General features: G+C 34.9%; 1 protein-coding gene across 4 annotated transcripts in view; it reads left to right on the forward strand.

Annotated features, from left to right (window-relative positions):
* The window catches only part of XRCC4 (X-ray repair cross complementing 4), a 239,926-nt gene that overhangs the window by 75,818 nt on the left and 150,250 nt on the right, over positions 1 to 13,858 (forward strand). The gene's annotated exons all lie outside the window — the stretch shown is intronic.

The following is a 13,858-nucleotide window of genomic DNA, read 5'->3' on the forward strand; positions in this document are numbered from 1 at the left end:
GGGCCCTGCTGCTCAGAGCTGGTGCTCCCAAGCCAACTCTTAACCAACAAGCCACTTGACCAGCCCCTAGTTATCATTTTTCAATTCAAAATGAAAACAAATGTGAAATTTTCTTGATCTTGGGCATAATGAAATAATCCTTCTATCTAAATAAGCATAACATATGAGAGTAGAATTAGTTTCCCTGAGGAGATATTATTTTTGAAAAATTCCTTAGCATTTCTTGGGTTGATAAACATGTCTGTGATTAGGGTGATCACTCGACGTAATTGACTTACATTAGATTTAATTCAAAATTATTATGAAAAAGACACTATGGAATTAGAGAATCATATATCCTGGATAGAAAACTGGAATGATGGTACTATTGCATGTTGATATTGCTGTGGACAATGATGAATAATCCTCAGGCCTTTTGTAAACTCCAAGAGGGCAGAGGACATGAACTTCTTGACATGCACATTTGTGCTGAGCTGATTACTCAATAAATACTAAATGATATTCATGAAAGTTATGCTAGTAATTAGACTAACCTGTGATATACTTGTATGATCCTCAATCTCATTCCAGGTACATAGAAATGCTGAGGCAAGAAAAGCGGGGGGGGGGGGGGGGGGGGGGTGGGGGGGTGCAAATCACCAGGGGACTGAAAATAGAAAGATAACTTGAAGCCAGAGTTTTGCTGCATTGGCCAGAGAGATCATTTGGCTTGTGTACAAGTTCTGTGGGATTGAGCTTAATGCCTATATGGTGATAGGATGTTAGGGATTCAGTGGTGGGGCGGGAGGGGAGGGAAACTCCTGTGCACATGTTTGAATGGGGTCAGAATTTATCTATCCCCAACAGCACAGGGATTTCAAGCCAAGAGATTGTCATATATCATTTCTGAAACACTCCCAAAAGCAAATTCTGAGCTATTAAAATGCTAATGCAAAGCCATGTAGATGAGAATCTAATGGAAAGAACACCCCCTCTGAAGATAAGTTCAAAATAAAAATTCCAGCCACATGAATTATCTAACATGATAAGTCAGCAGCCACAATGAAAAGAATTATTACCACAAAACATGAAATAATATAAAAATGCAAAGTAATATAAAATAAATATTTTAAGTGATTAAGCAGATTTTTAAAGAAGTATTAAACATAATAAATTGGAGCAAAGGCAAATACATAAAGATAAGAAAACTAAATGGTAAATTATGTGAATATAAACTCTATTAAAGACAGACTCTAGATTCCATAAAATACGAAGTTCAACTTTGTGCTGTTTATAAGAAACACATCTAAAACATGAGCATCAGAAGGGTTGGAAACAGATAAAAGTAATACCCCAGACAAATATTAATCAAAGTATAACTTGTGATGGATATTTATTATATAAAAAAATACACCTTAAGGCAATAAGAGTTGCTAAGAATAGGGAAGACCAAATGACTAGGAAGACATAATAATTCTGAGAACTATATTTACCTAACAACATAACCTCAAAATATATGAAGCAACAATTAACTCAATAACAGGTTGAAATTAAGAAATCCAAATACTCTGTTGAAAGTTTTTTAAAAACATCTGTGAAAAAACACTATAGTAAGCAGATGAGAAAATAGAAGATTTGAATACTATATTTTAACAAGATTACTTGGATGGATGGATAACTAATAGAGAATATACATTTTTTTCAAGCATACTAAAACATGACAATATTTAACTATGTACTAAGCCACCAAGCTTAGTTCTCAACCAGAGAATCAATATACAGGTCAAGTTTTCTGTAATAACTTAATTTCAAAAAGATAGTATGTCCCACAAATATAAGAAAATTCATGGGCCAAAGATGAAATTTCAAGAAATATTTATGAAATATTTAGAGTTGAACAGCAGCCAAAACACTGTGTATCTAAAACCAGAAGCCAAAGAATTAGCATTGTTTTAAATAAGTGGTTAGCAACGATTGAAGATTGATGAGCCAAGCTTTCAACTCACTTCATGAAACCTAAGAAACAGGGGTACAATGAAGAGAATCCTCAGGATGATGCTGAAGAGAGCTGCAGGATGATTGCAATACGGTGGACTTGGAGAACGCCAGTCCATCTTGGAGCAGGGGTTGGTCAGATTGCCAAGAGGGATGAATCCAGGGAGGCTGCTGGTGGTTGTGGGGGGTGATTATTTGATGTGTTGGATTGTCTTGAGTTAGAGTTGAAATTTGTGAAACCTAAACAGTTTTGAATATTTCCCCCATTCTCATTTTCCATCTGTTTTATCCTTCCATTTTAAAAAGAATAGGTTTCAGGTTTATTTTCTAATTACTTGAAAAATAGTCATTTTTTTTCATAGTTTATTTCCTTTTTAAAATTATGGATGATTTTTTTTTAAACTAACTTTAAAGGGAAGTGCTTTTGTTCTGTTTAGAATATATGCTGACTGGACAGCAAAGAATACCTCCTTGAAACTCTTCATCTGAGGACAGTTCTAAATTTTAAGTTCTATTTTCTCAGAGATTAATTTTCTTATATCCCTTGATTCAGAATAAACTTTCACTTTTGATCTAAAGAGAGCTTTCTGGGTACTCTTTAGGGAAAGAGAGTCGAACGTTGAGAAGAGAAAGCTGAAACACAAAGCCAGCGCTGCGCTTACTAACATAAAATGAACAAAACGGACACATTATGTCATAGGCTGCTTGCCTCCCTCAAGAGACAAAGACTGAGCCAAAATGGGCTATCCTTCCATTAAGTTAGAACAGCTGGAGTTGGACATTGTTCTTCTCCAAATCTAAAACCTGGATAATGTTCATATTGGATCTTTCTTGTCTTTTACACATTTGGCCTCCTGTGTTCTTTTTGACTTAGGATCTTGGTTAGCATGCAGTATAAATTTAGGGGGAAAAAATCCTCATTTCAGGATGGAATATTTAAAATAAACAGGCTGTGTGTTCATTACTGTGGAAACCAGACAGTAAATATGACTGTACACAGCATGATTTCAAAAGACTAAGTGATTAAATGCCAACAGGATTGCAATAATACCATTATTCTTTCATGACTTTTATTTCTACCATAATTATTGAAATGCTTTCTGAAATAATTTTATGATATATGTGTTAAGTTTTTGACATGAAAGCATGATTTCTTTTAGAGGTTTAATAGAAACTTAGTCATTTATTTTACTGAATGGAGAAAGTTGAATATATGCTTGTGTACAACAATTATGGCTAGAACCTTCTGAAGGTGTTCAAATCTGAGGAATTAGTTGATAATATTTTTCATGTTTGCTAACTACTGATGAGAAATAGTGACTGTATGTATATGCTTTCTTGTATAGTCTTCTCATGGAAGTACACTCTGAAAACCTGTCCAACTCCTTTGGTATATAACTTAAATTTTTTGTATAACATGGGAAGTTATTTTTCTCTCTAGTGAATCATTCTGTGCCTGATATGACAGGCCCAGAATGCTTGACAAGACCAAAATTGCTAGAAAGCAAATTTAGTTTGACTCTCATTCATGGCAGCCCACCAAACTTATCTTGAAGCAATCCTTGTTGCTTCATTCAGAAAAACTACTTTCTAAGTAAGAGGTGTATTAGTTTTCTCTTGTTGTACAACACATTGTTACAAACTTAGCAGCTTAAAGCCCTGACCATTATCTCACAGTTTCTATAGGTCAGAAGTCCAGCCATGGCACAACTGGGTTCTCTGCTCAGAATCTTACAAAGCCAAAATCAAAGTGTCAGGGGGATTGCATTCTCATCTGGAGCTCAGATTCCTCTTCCAAGAGCCCATGTTTGTTGGCAGCAGTCATTTCCTTGCCAGCTGTTAGCCAAGGGTGGGTCTCAGCTCCCAGAGGGCATTCTATGGTACCCTCCATTTTCAAATTCAGCCACAGAGAATTTCCTTCAAGTTCAATCTCTGCTCTTTATGAAAGCCCATTTTAAGGGCTCGCTTAATTTGATCAGGCTCAACTAGAATAATGTCCCTTTTGTAAAGTCGGCTGTGCCATATAATCTAACTTAATTATGGGAGTGTGGGAGTGAATAGCTCATTAAATCCACAATTTCTTACCCACACAAAAGGAGTGGATTTTATAGGGCATGTACACCTGAAGATGGAATCTTGAGGACCGTCTGAGAAATCTGCCTACCAATCAAACAGTAGAGTCTATTAGATATGTATTCAGTTTCTTTTTTCCATCTTCATATGTGTCTGTATTCTTTTCTTCCTCTAGTTTCAGAAAAGGAAAAATCTTCATTGTGCTCTAAGTCTAAATTCTTTCGTCCTGGTCTTTCCTACTCTTTGAATTCACTCGATTAGACCTACACTCTTTTACTCAGCTTTACTGCTGTATTTTCATTCCCCCCTCCCCTCCCCACCCTGTCTACTTGCTCCTTCCATTCAATTTATATGTCGTTCTAGTCCTCAGTTCTTTTCACTCAAGTGACTGCCAGCACTTTTCTGTCAAAGGTTTAAGTCCACTATATTTTTGTAGGAACCTTTCCAAACAGCTGATCTTCCTGTCCCCAGTCATCTGTACTTGCAACTATCACCAGAGGGACATTTCTAAAAGTGCAAATTCAGTCACATTATTCTGCTGAAATTTTTTTTTTTTTTTTAGCTGAGCCATCCTGCCAGCTGTTGGCAGCTCAGCAGCAACTCAGCTCAGGCCGGGAATCGAACCGCTGTTGCTCAGAGCTCGCACTCTTGAGCAAGCTCTTAACCAACTGAAAAAATTTTAAAGTCCCACCTAGTTGTCTTTCGCAGAGGACCAGACATGGCCTATAGACATGTTATGTTTGGCCCTTACATGTAGATAAAAATTTAAACAAGTTTGCAGCAATTAAAATCAGGAGCTTATATGTACCTAAAAATCTAGATTTCTGGTCTCTCTCAAAAAATTAGAAATCTGAGTAATCTGGTCTAGATTTCCACAAGACACAATCCACTACTACTACCTAGTGACTTGTTCCTGTAGTTGGGAAATGCTCTCTGTAATTTGCCATCCCATCAACTTTATTCATTTACTTTATCTGCCTGGCTCTTGAAGATAGTTGACTCTGCAAGCCCCGACCTAGAGAACGTAGGCTAAATGTCTCAGCATGGCATTCATATTTTTTCCTAACTTCATCCCATTCATTCTTTTCAGACCATGTCGCATTTTTGTTGAATGATTACATTTCAGCTTCTGCCAGATTATGATTTCCATAAGGACAGGAAGTATGCTTTGTTTATGCTTTCATCCTCAGCTCCAAACACAGTTGCTAACACATACTAGAAATGCAGTGAAATTGATTTGAATGGTGCTGTTGGTACTTTCACACTGACATACTGATTTTATGTGTTCATATAATTGTTCAAAAGACAATATAGACAAAATTATGTTTCAGCTCTCTAGCACTACTAAAATTCTTAAAGCAAAACTTTATTCTCCACCAAAAGTGAATCCATAGAATCATTTTGATTTACAAAGAATACATTGTGAATTCTGGTGGTGGCAGTGGTGGTAGAAACACTTCAACATCATCAGTGCCTTTGTCTTTTCATTCCTTCATTGGAGTTTGGGAATTGAGACTCCCCTGACAGGGTGATATGCTCAGTCTTCTGGGGAACACAGAGAAAACAGGGCTTCCGTGTGGCTCTGGTTCTTTGATAGATACTGAAAGGCTTTCTGTTTGATTGATTGACATCCATCAATCAATATGTATTTATAACTTTCTAAATAGGTTTTCTAACCCTTGCTAGTCATTGCCAGTCAAAGAGCATTTCAAACTGTGATTTTTAAAGGTGGTTTTCTGATAATGATGGGTTTGGCTATTGTAGAACTAAATAGAGATTACTGATGGAATTTCCATTGCAGTTCTTTATGATTAGATTGAAACATCAAAATGTAAATGGGATTATTGAACATATATAAATCCAGAAGGATGAAGTTTATAGTGCTCTGTGTGCTTCAATTGTCCCTTTAGGGTTTGAGGATGGCCCTTCCTCTGCACATTTTAGTTCTCTTTTTCAGAAATGTCATTTTGAAGTTTAAAAAAATGTATCTCTCTTCATTATCCTGCAATAGCAGTTTTGCTTGAAATTAGAGGTAGCTACTCATGTTAGAAAGAATTATAGATTGTTTTTGGCAATGAGAAGAAAATCACATTTAATCCAAGACAGGGTGGTTCCTCTAGGTTACTCACTGATGAGACAATAACAATGGAAAAGCTTGCAGCATCGTCCTTTTTCTCCCTCTCAGTTGAATTGTGAACAAATTCTTTTTCTGATCCTGTTTTTGTGTTGATCTCACAGGCTCAAAGCATTCTGGACTCTCCCTTTTTCACTGGTAGTTCATTGTGATAACGTGAGTTGTCTACAAGAAATCGTTTTGTGCATATATTTCAACAACAGCCATTATTTTTGATACTCTGGTTTTATTTTTAATATTGTACCAGCATTTCTTTATTTTGTTATTTATAATATTTAATCCATACTCATGAAAAAAACAACAACCACCACCTAGATAAAAGTAGTTCTTATCCTCTTCACATTGTTTACTGAATTGGCCAGAGGATGACTAGGGCACAGTGAAGGAATATAGGAAATTATCTTTAGGACTTAACTGTAGACTCTATGTGGCTGAAATATTACCTGTATTAGAGTTCCAGAGGAACAGAGTCAGTAGGATATATATAATAAGGTATTGGCTCACACAATTGTGGAGGCTGCGAAGTCTCCCTATCTGCCATTAGAATGTGGAGGCCAGGAAAGCCAGTGATGTAGTTCAAAGACCTGGTACCTGGAGAGCCGACGGTGTAGAATTTTAGTCCATGTTGGAAGTCCTAAGAACCAGGAACATCACGTGCAGAGGTTCTATGTCCCAGCTCAAGTTGTCAGGCAGAGAGTGAATTCAACTTTCCTTTGCATTTTTGTTCTATTCTGGTCTCTCAACTGATTGGATTATGCCCACCCATATTGGGGAAGATGATCTCTTTTAACTCAGTACAGCAATTCAAATGCTACTCACTTCTAGAAATACCCTCACAGACACACTGAAGAGTAATGTTTAACCAGCTAGCCCTACATCTAGTAACCCAGGAAAGCTGACACATAAAATTAAACATCATACTAGTTACTGCCAGTCTTGAAATTGAGAGTCTGATTATGGTCCTGTATACTGATATCTTGATTAGTATTTCATGCTGCTACAATTTCCCCAGAAATGTGCTTGTCTATCCTGAGATTGATATACTTGTAAAAAATATTGACTATGATAGTAATGAGCACTCTTTGTTTTTCTTTTGTTGCTCCAAGTCAAGTCATTGTTTCAATCTAGTTGTGGAGGGCACAGCTTCAGTGGCCCATGTGGGGATTGAACCGGCAACCTTGGTGTTAATAGCACTTCGCTCTAACCAACTGAGCTAACTGGCCATCACTTAATGAGCACTCTTCTATTACACTTCTCATATTACATAATGAGTACTTCTTTATAAATAAGTCTTTCTGTGGGCAATGACATTTCTCTGTACCTTTGATGCATATATTATTATTTGGTGAAAAATTCCTTAAAAATGTTTGTTGTAAGGTGAACAATTCTTTGGGGTTATATAGTGGTTTTTCTTTTTTCCTTTGTAATGTCACCCATATAATACTTGTGAATTAGGGTAAATAGGTTGGACAATAGTATTATTCCAAGTTTTTGACGTTCAAAAATCAAGTTCACAGCATGTTGGTAATGGAACCTCATTTAGACTATAATATTTATCTCATGTATATCTGGTTCTGGAATTTAAATACCAAGAATGTGGGTAATGTTATAAAAAGAGAATTTCAAATTTCAGGGCATTTTGTACTGTCCTGTTTTTCTTCATATTTTTAGCTTCAGCTAAAAAGAAGATGTATATAGGAAGAAAAAGTGTGTCAAGAAAAACCAGAATTCAAATCTGATTGTCAATCTTTGATATGGCATTTAGGTGTAGGGAATAGCTATTAAAACCAATTTAATTGTTACATTTGACAACCTTGAAATTTAAAGTAGACTTTGAATGTGTGCTCATTAAACACAGTTGTTGCTAAGATATCGAATTTTTCAAAGTGAAAAATCTCAGTTAAACATATGCTAAAAAAATAGGAATTTGCTTTTGAGGCAGATATTCCAATAGATATTCAACTCCAGAAAACAGGTGGTGAACAGGAATATTACCTCTGTCCAGTTTAGGAAAGCAACCTAACCTTGTAGAAACCATCCTATATTTGTTTTCTTAAAATCATGACTTCCTTGGCAATTCTAAAGGGACATGGAATGTCGTAATTGCTGTCACTTAATGTATACAATCCCTTTGGGAAGAATTTAGGTCAAGACATTTCAAAAGTAGTCAGCTATCCCCATCCATACTTAATCCTTAGATAAGTTTCTTTAGCTTGTGTATCAATCCAGTTATCAATATGTGGGTGGAAAATTTGAGTTGGTCCAAAGCACGAAATTATAAAAGCTTGCCATGTTCTTTCAGAAGTTTACCAACCTAGTTTGAAAATTGAATAAACCTTTCCAAAAAGGAGCTCTGTACGTGACAGGCTCACCAGGCATTGTGGCCTTTTTCAATTTATAGCCAAACACTGATTTATAAAATTATGATAATTTTTAGAGCCTACATTCTGTAGTTTTCTGAACTAGCTTATTAAGGGGAATGATTTTACCTCCCTTAATATATTGTAACAATCACATTAAGTGCCAAAGCATCTCTAGTAGTTGAACATAAACCTTTTATCTGACCTTTTGAGTCATACAAAAAAAGATTTCCCTTTAAAAATTTTATGAAATACTCATTTTTACATGGACATTGTTTCCCCATGAATATGACTTTTCATATAACTGTATCTCAGTATATTTGGTATTTTCAAAATTCCATGCCAGCCTCCCTACCACTGCTCCCTCACTTTAGTTTTAGGGATTCACCCCTTAACACCTCATTAAATGAATTGAGATTACTACATTGTCAAAATACAGTAACTACTATACCATTTGGACATTTTTGGCAATGGGTAAGAGCTCTCATTTGAGATTGCTTCATAAACAGTTCACAGAAGTGGAACTGTAGTATGCCAAAACATTTGATTTTTTTTGGACTTAAACTAAGTTTCTGGTTTTAATATTTGCTAACAGCAAGGTGCTATCCTATGTAACATGACTTATTTACATAGTTACCACAAAACACTTGGTATTTCATGTAGTAATGTCATTATTTCATTGAAAACAGTTATTTTAGTACTGAAATATTTCAACACTTTTGTCTGGCTACCTTTGTACTCTGAGCTTTTAAAAGTTGAAAATTCATGGTTGGGGTATTATACTTTGCATTGATTTTTCTGAAATTAATCTATTAATATTATAGGCCTTAAAAATACTACTACTCTCTTTACATTTATGTAAAGCAGATATTCTAACTCATATTTTTATAATGTAACTGGTCTTACACATATAATGGTGGAAACAAAGGAAAGATTATTTAATCGAATTTCAAATTTTCATGTAGGATTCTACAGAAATGTATTGACTATATTTCACATATTCCTTATACTATTTTAGTGTTAGATCCAGAGCTCAAAATCTGAAATTATTACTATTAGCCCCAGGAAGACTTCTCTATTAATTGGCATAATGCCTGCAACATAGTAAGTACTAAATATTAGAAGAATGTTATGGCATAATTTGGTTTATTTCATCACATTTGTGGGACATATTCTTTATGAATATATCTTTATTATTTTGAAGATATTAATTCGTTGACATCTGGTATTGAGCCTTTCTCTAGAAATCTAGTGCGATTCTAATTCCTGATCATTCACATGTAACCTATTTTATTGTTCTGCAATATTTTAGGTTTCTCTTTTTGTTTCAAATATTCTGAAATTTAGTGATGCTATGTCTTTATATGAGTCCTCTTTTAATCCAGTGTGCTGGAGCCTTAGCAGACTCTTTCTATCTATAAATGTAAGTGTTTTAGTTTATGCATTTCTTCTTATACTTCTAAAATTCTTTTTCTGTTTTGTTTTCTCTTTTGCCTAATTCTATTATGTGAATTTTAACTGGTACTGTACTGTATTGATTCTCTAATTTTCTTACGTTTTCTCTCCTATTTTCTCTCTCTCTCTCTCTCTGTGTGTGTGTGTGTGTGTGTGTGTGTGTGTGTGTGTGTGTGTCCCAGAATCCACCCTTTGACATCTCTAGTCAGCAGGTATTGTTTTTACTGGTACATGATCCCTGCGACTGGGGAGTGCCGTGTGAGGAACAGTCATTTAATATGGATGTCGCCCTGTTTGAGTGCCCTCCATTTGCTGCCTTCTCCCAGTCATTTTCTAGTTCCTTGAATAGGTCTGTGTTTTTTGTTTTTGAGTTTTTTGGTTCGAAGTTTATAATTGTTATTTCCAGAAAGATTAGTTTAGTACAGCTTACTTTGCTATTACCTGAAGTGGAACTACCTGAATGTTAACTTTTAATTACATTTTTCTTTGCAAGAAAATTCAGTTAAATGCATGGTTGCCACCCATCATGCTTTCTAATTCTTCTCTATCTCATTAAAAATTCATGCTAATTTTTATACATTGTAGGCAGTTTTCCTAAGTAATTATTCACCTAAAAAGACGTTGAAAAATTTAAAACGTTTTTTAGACCTAGTTTTCTGTATAAATATTTTGGATGGAAATTTGTTTCCTAGAGATTTGCCATTAAGTTATAACAAGTAAAGTTTTTTAGACTTCTTAGTAAATATTTTTGAATGACAGTATACAGCAGAATTTTTAATCCATAGATTAAAAAGACAATTATTAAGCTTTAAAAACTTGTTTAGAAATAAATTCATAAACCATACAGTAAATGAGCATATTTGTCTTGATTCCATGTTTTATTATTTAATTTAAACTGAGGATTTAAAGGTATTTGGTATTTCTCTGATTCTTTAAGGATCACTAGTTTTAAGTTTATTAGTTTATGATAACTGATTTTAAGGATAATGGAGTTATAGTTAACACAATAAGTTTGTATGAAAATTTTTTGTTTACAAAAGTTTCTAATATCAACATAATGCCTTTAACTAGTTATGCTATGCTATCAAATAAGTATAGTTCTGTGCTTTGGGGGAGGTATAGAGGACGTTAGTTTAAGTTTCTGAAAATTTTAAATGACAAAGGACCAGAATTTTGTAATCAGAAAGAACACAAGATTCTACTATTTTAATGTAATTTTCCTAGAGAATGTTGTGAGAGACCTGAACAATTGTTACTAAACTAGGTAAACTGTTTAAATTCAGAAATAAATGATTCATGATAATTCATACTATGACCTATTAAGTGGTTTTTCCTAACCATCCCATAGCATGATATTTTATCCTGTTCTAAGTTTTGTCCAGCGTTTGCTTGCTTACTGTTTACATGAGGCCTCAGAAGCTAAGCAACAGCAAGCAGTGATGCCAGCCCCAGCGAGACTTTTCTGTCATAGCCACTCTGGAATGCTACTGTGTTAAAGTAATCAACCATTTTTAGAAGGCAAACAAATTCAAACCGACTCAAGAGAGAATAGATTTTGTGCCCTTAGGTGTTATTTCTATTGTGGCTTATTTGTGAAATCCTTTATGACCAGCTCTTAGATTTCGTTCATGAATCTCCTATAGGGTAAGTCATTGCTTTCGAATGTAGTAGTTACTACAATTGCTTGTTCAGGACCCCACTGCAAATAAATATCAATACTGGGATTGTAAAATAGAGATTTCTGGGGTTCCTATTATATCATACAATTTTAAAAATATAATCAAGAAAATCAACATAACAGAAAATAAGACTGAGTCAGGCAGTTACTTTCTACCTAAGGATCATTTAGTAGTCTTTATCAGCTGCTGTGTAGGGAATCTGATTCAAAATAAGCAATGAGAAACTTAACCAAAGGACATAAAAATAATTCGATTACAGGAAGAAATACAATGGTCCTGAATGGAGGAATTAATTCTGTAATTCATGTTAGAAATAAGTTAGTTCCTTATAAAATAATTTGAAAATGAATATATGTGAGGTGTGATAAAAAATACGGCGAATGTTTAAATTAAAAAAAAATACAGCAAGAGACACATTGCCATTAATCCCCCTCAAAATACGCCCCCCTCACTTCGAGCACACTTATCCCATCGTTCTTGCCACTTTCTGAAGCAGTTCTGGAAGTCCTCTATCGTGACTGCCTTTACTTCATCCTCCATCATGACAATGCTCTGTGTCACACATTTCTTTTGGTATGACAATTTCTGTCAAATAAAAACATTACAGTGTGTCCTCATCCATCTTATTCACCAGATCTGGCACCATGTAACTTCTGGCTCTTCCCCAAAGTCAAAATTATTCAGGACATTGAGGCAGCCATGACTCAAGACACTCATGAAAGAGGACTTCCAGACCTGCTTCAGAAAGTGGCAAGAACAATGGGATAAGTGTGTTCAAAGCAAGGGGGAGTATTATGAGGGGGATGAATGGCAACGTGTCTTTTACTCTAATAACTTTTTTTAAATTTAAACATTCGCCATATTGTTTGATCATACCTCATAATTCCAGATGAAATTACTAGTATATTTTATTGCTTTTTTTGTTTGTTTTTGGTTTGTCTGAAATCACACTCAAATTTTCTAGGAACATGCTTGGCAAAGCTAGACAATATAATTTTGAAACAAAGAATTTTGAGATGGAACTTAGAATCCTTGATAATAAAACATAAAGCTATGAATTTGAAGACCATGCTACTAATAGTAAAAGGATAACAACTAATGGGACTGAATAGGAAACCCAAGCACATACTTAAGTAGATGTACAAAAATATGTAGTTTCTAATAATGGTGGCATTTTATATCTTTGGGGAGAGAATAAATTTCTGAATCAATGGTGAGGAAACATTGGTTATGTATTTGGAGGGAAAATTTAAAAATGAAACTATAGGTGAATAGTTACTTTCTCTGATTTGCAAAGACTTTAAAATGAAACTATTTTTAGATTTAATGACATTAAAATGTAAATTCTTCATAAGTAATGTTGCCAAACCAGAGAAGTAGTTGCACATTTATTACCAAGTAGTCATTCACTCAGTTAATAAACATTTTGAATCCCTACTGTGAGTACGGGGTTTAGGTTGGAGGTGTGATGATGACAACTGCTATGAAGATCATAAAACATTCTTTTCTCAGGAACTGCACTATTGGCATTTCTTTGTAGGACTGTTTGCAGGATTCTAGAATGATTATATTGTAGTTAGAGTGGTTAAGAAGATGTCTCTAGAGAGGTAACAGTGGACAGAGACTTGGATAAAGTAAAGAAAGAAGCCATGTGCAGTTTAGGGAGAAGAATTTTCTAGGAAGAATGTGCAAAGACCCCTGATTAGTTTCCTGTTACCACTATAACAAAAGTACCAAAAAGTTAGTGGTGCTCTTATTTTTTTCAGCTTCTAGAGGCTCTTAGCATTCCTCAGCTTGTGTGTACATCACTTCAGTTTCTGTTTCTGTCATCACATTAGCTTCTGCACAGTCTGACTTCCTACCTCCTACTTCCCTCTTATAAGGAGCCTTGTGATTACATTGGGACTACCTGAATACGCCATGATGATGGCCCCATCCTTGATTTAATCACATCTGCAAAGACCCTTTTGCCATATAAGGTAATATTCACAGATTCTGGGGATTAGGATGTGGACACCATTGGGCGGTCATTATTCAGCCTACCACAAACAGGGTTTTCATTTGTAGTTGCTACTGTAACAAATAACTACAAATTTATTGGCTTAAAACAGCATAAATTCACTGTCTTCAGCTCAGTGTTAGCCGGGCTGTGTTCCTTTCTTGAAGTTCTACAGGAAAATCCA

This window comes from Hipposideros armiger, unplaced genomic scaffold, assembly GCF_001890085.2.
Source record: "Hipposideros armiger isolate ML-2016 unplaced genomic scaffold, ASM189008v1 scaffold_182, whole genome shotgun sequence".
NCBI classification, from domain to species: domain Eukaryota; kingdom Metazoa; phylum Chordata; class Mammalia; order Chiroptera; family Hipposideridae; genus Hipposideros; species Hipposideros armiger.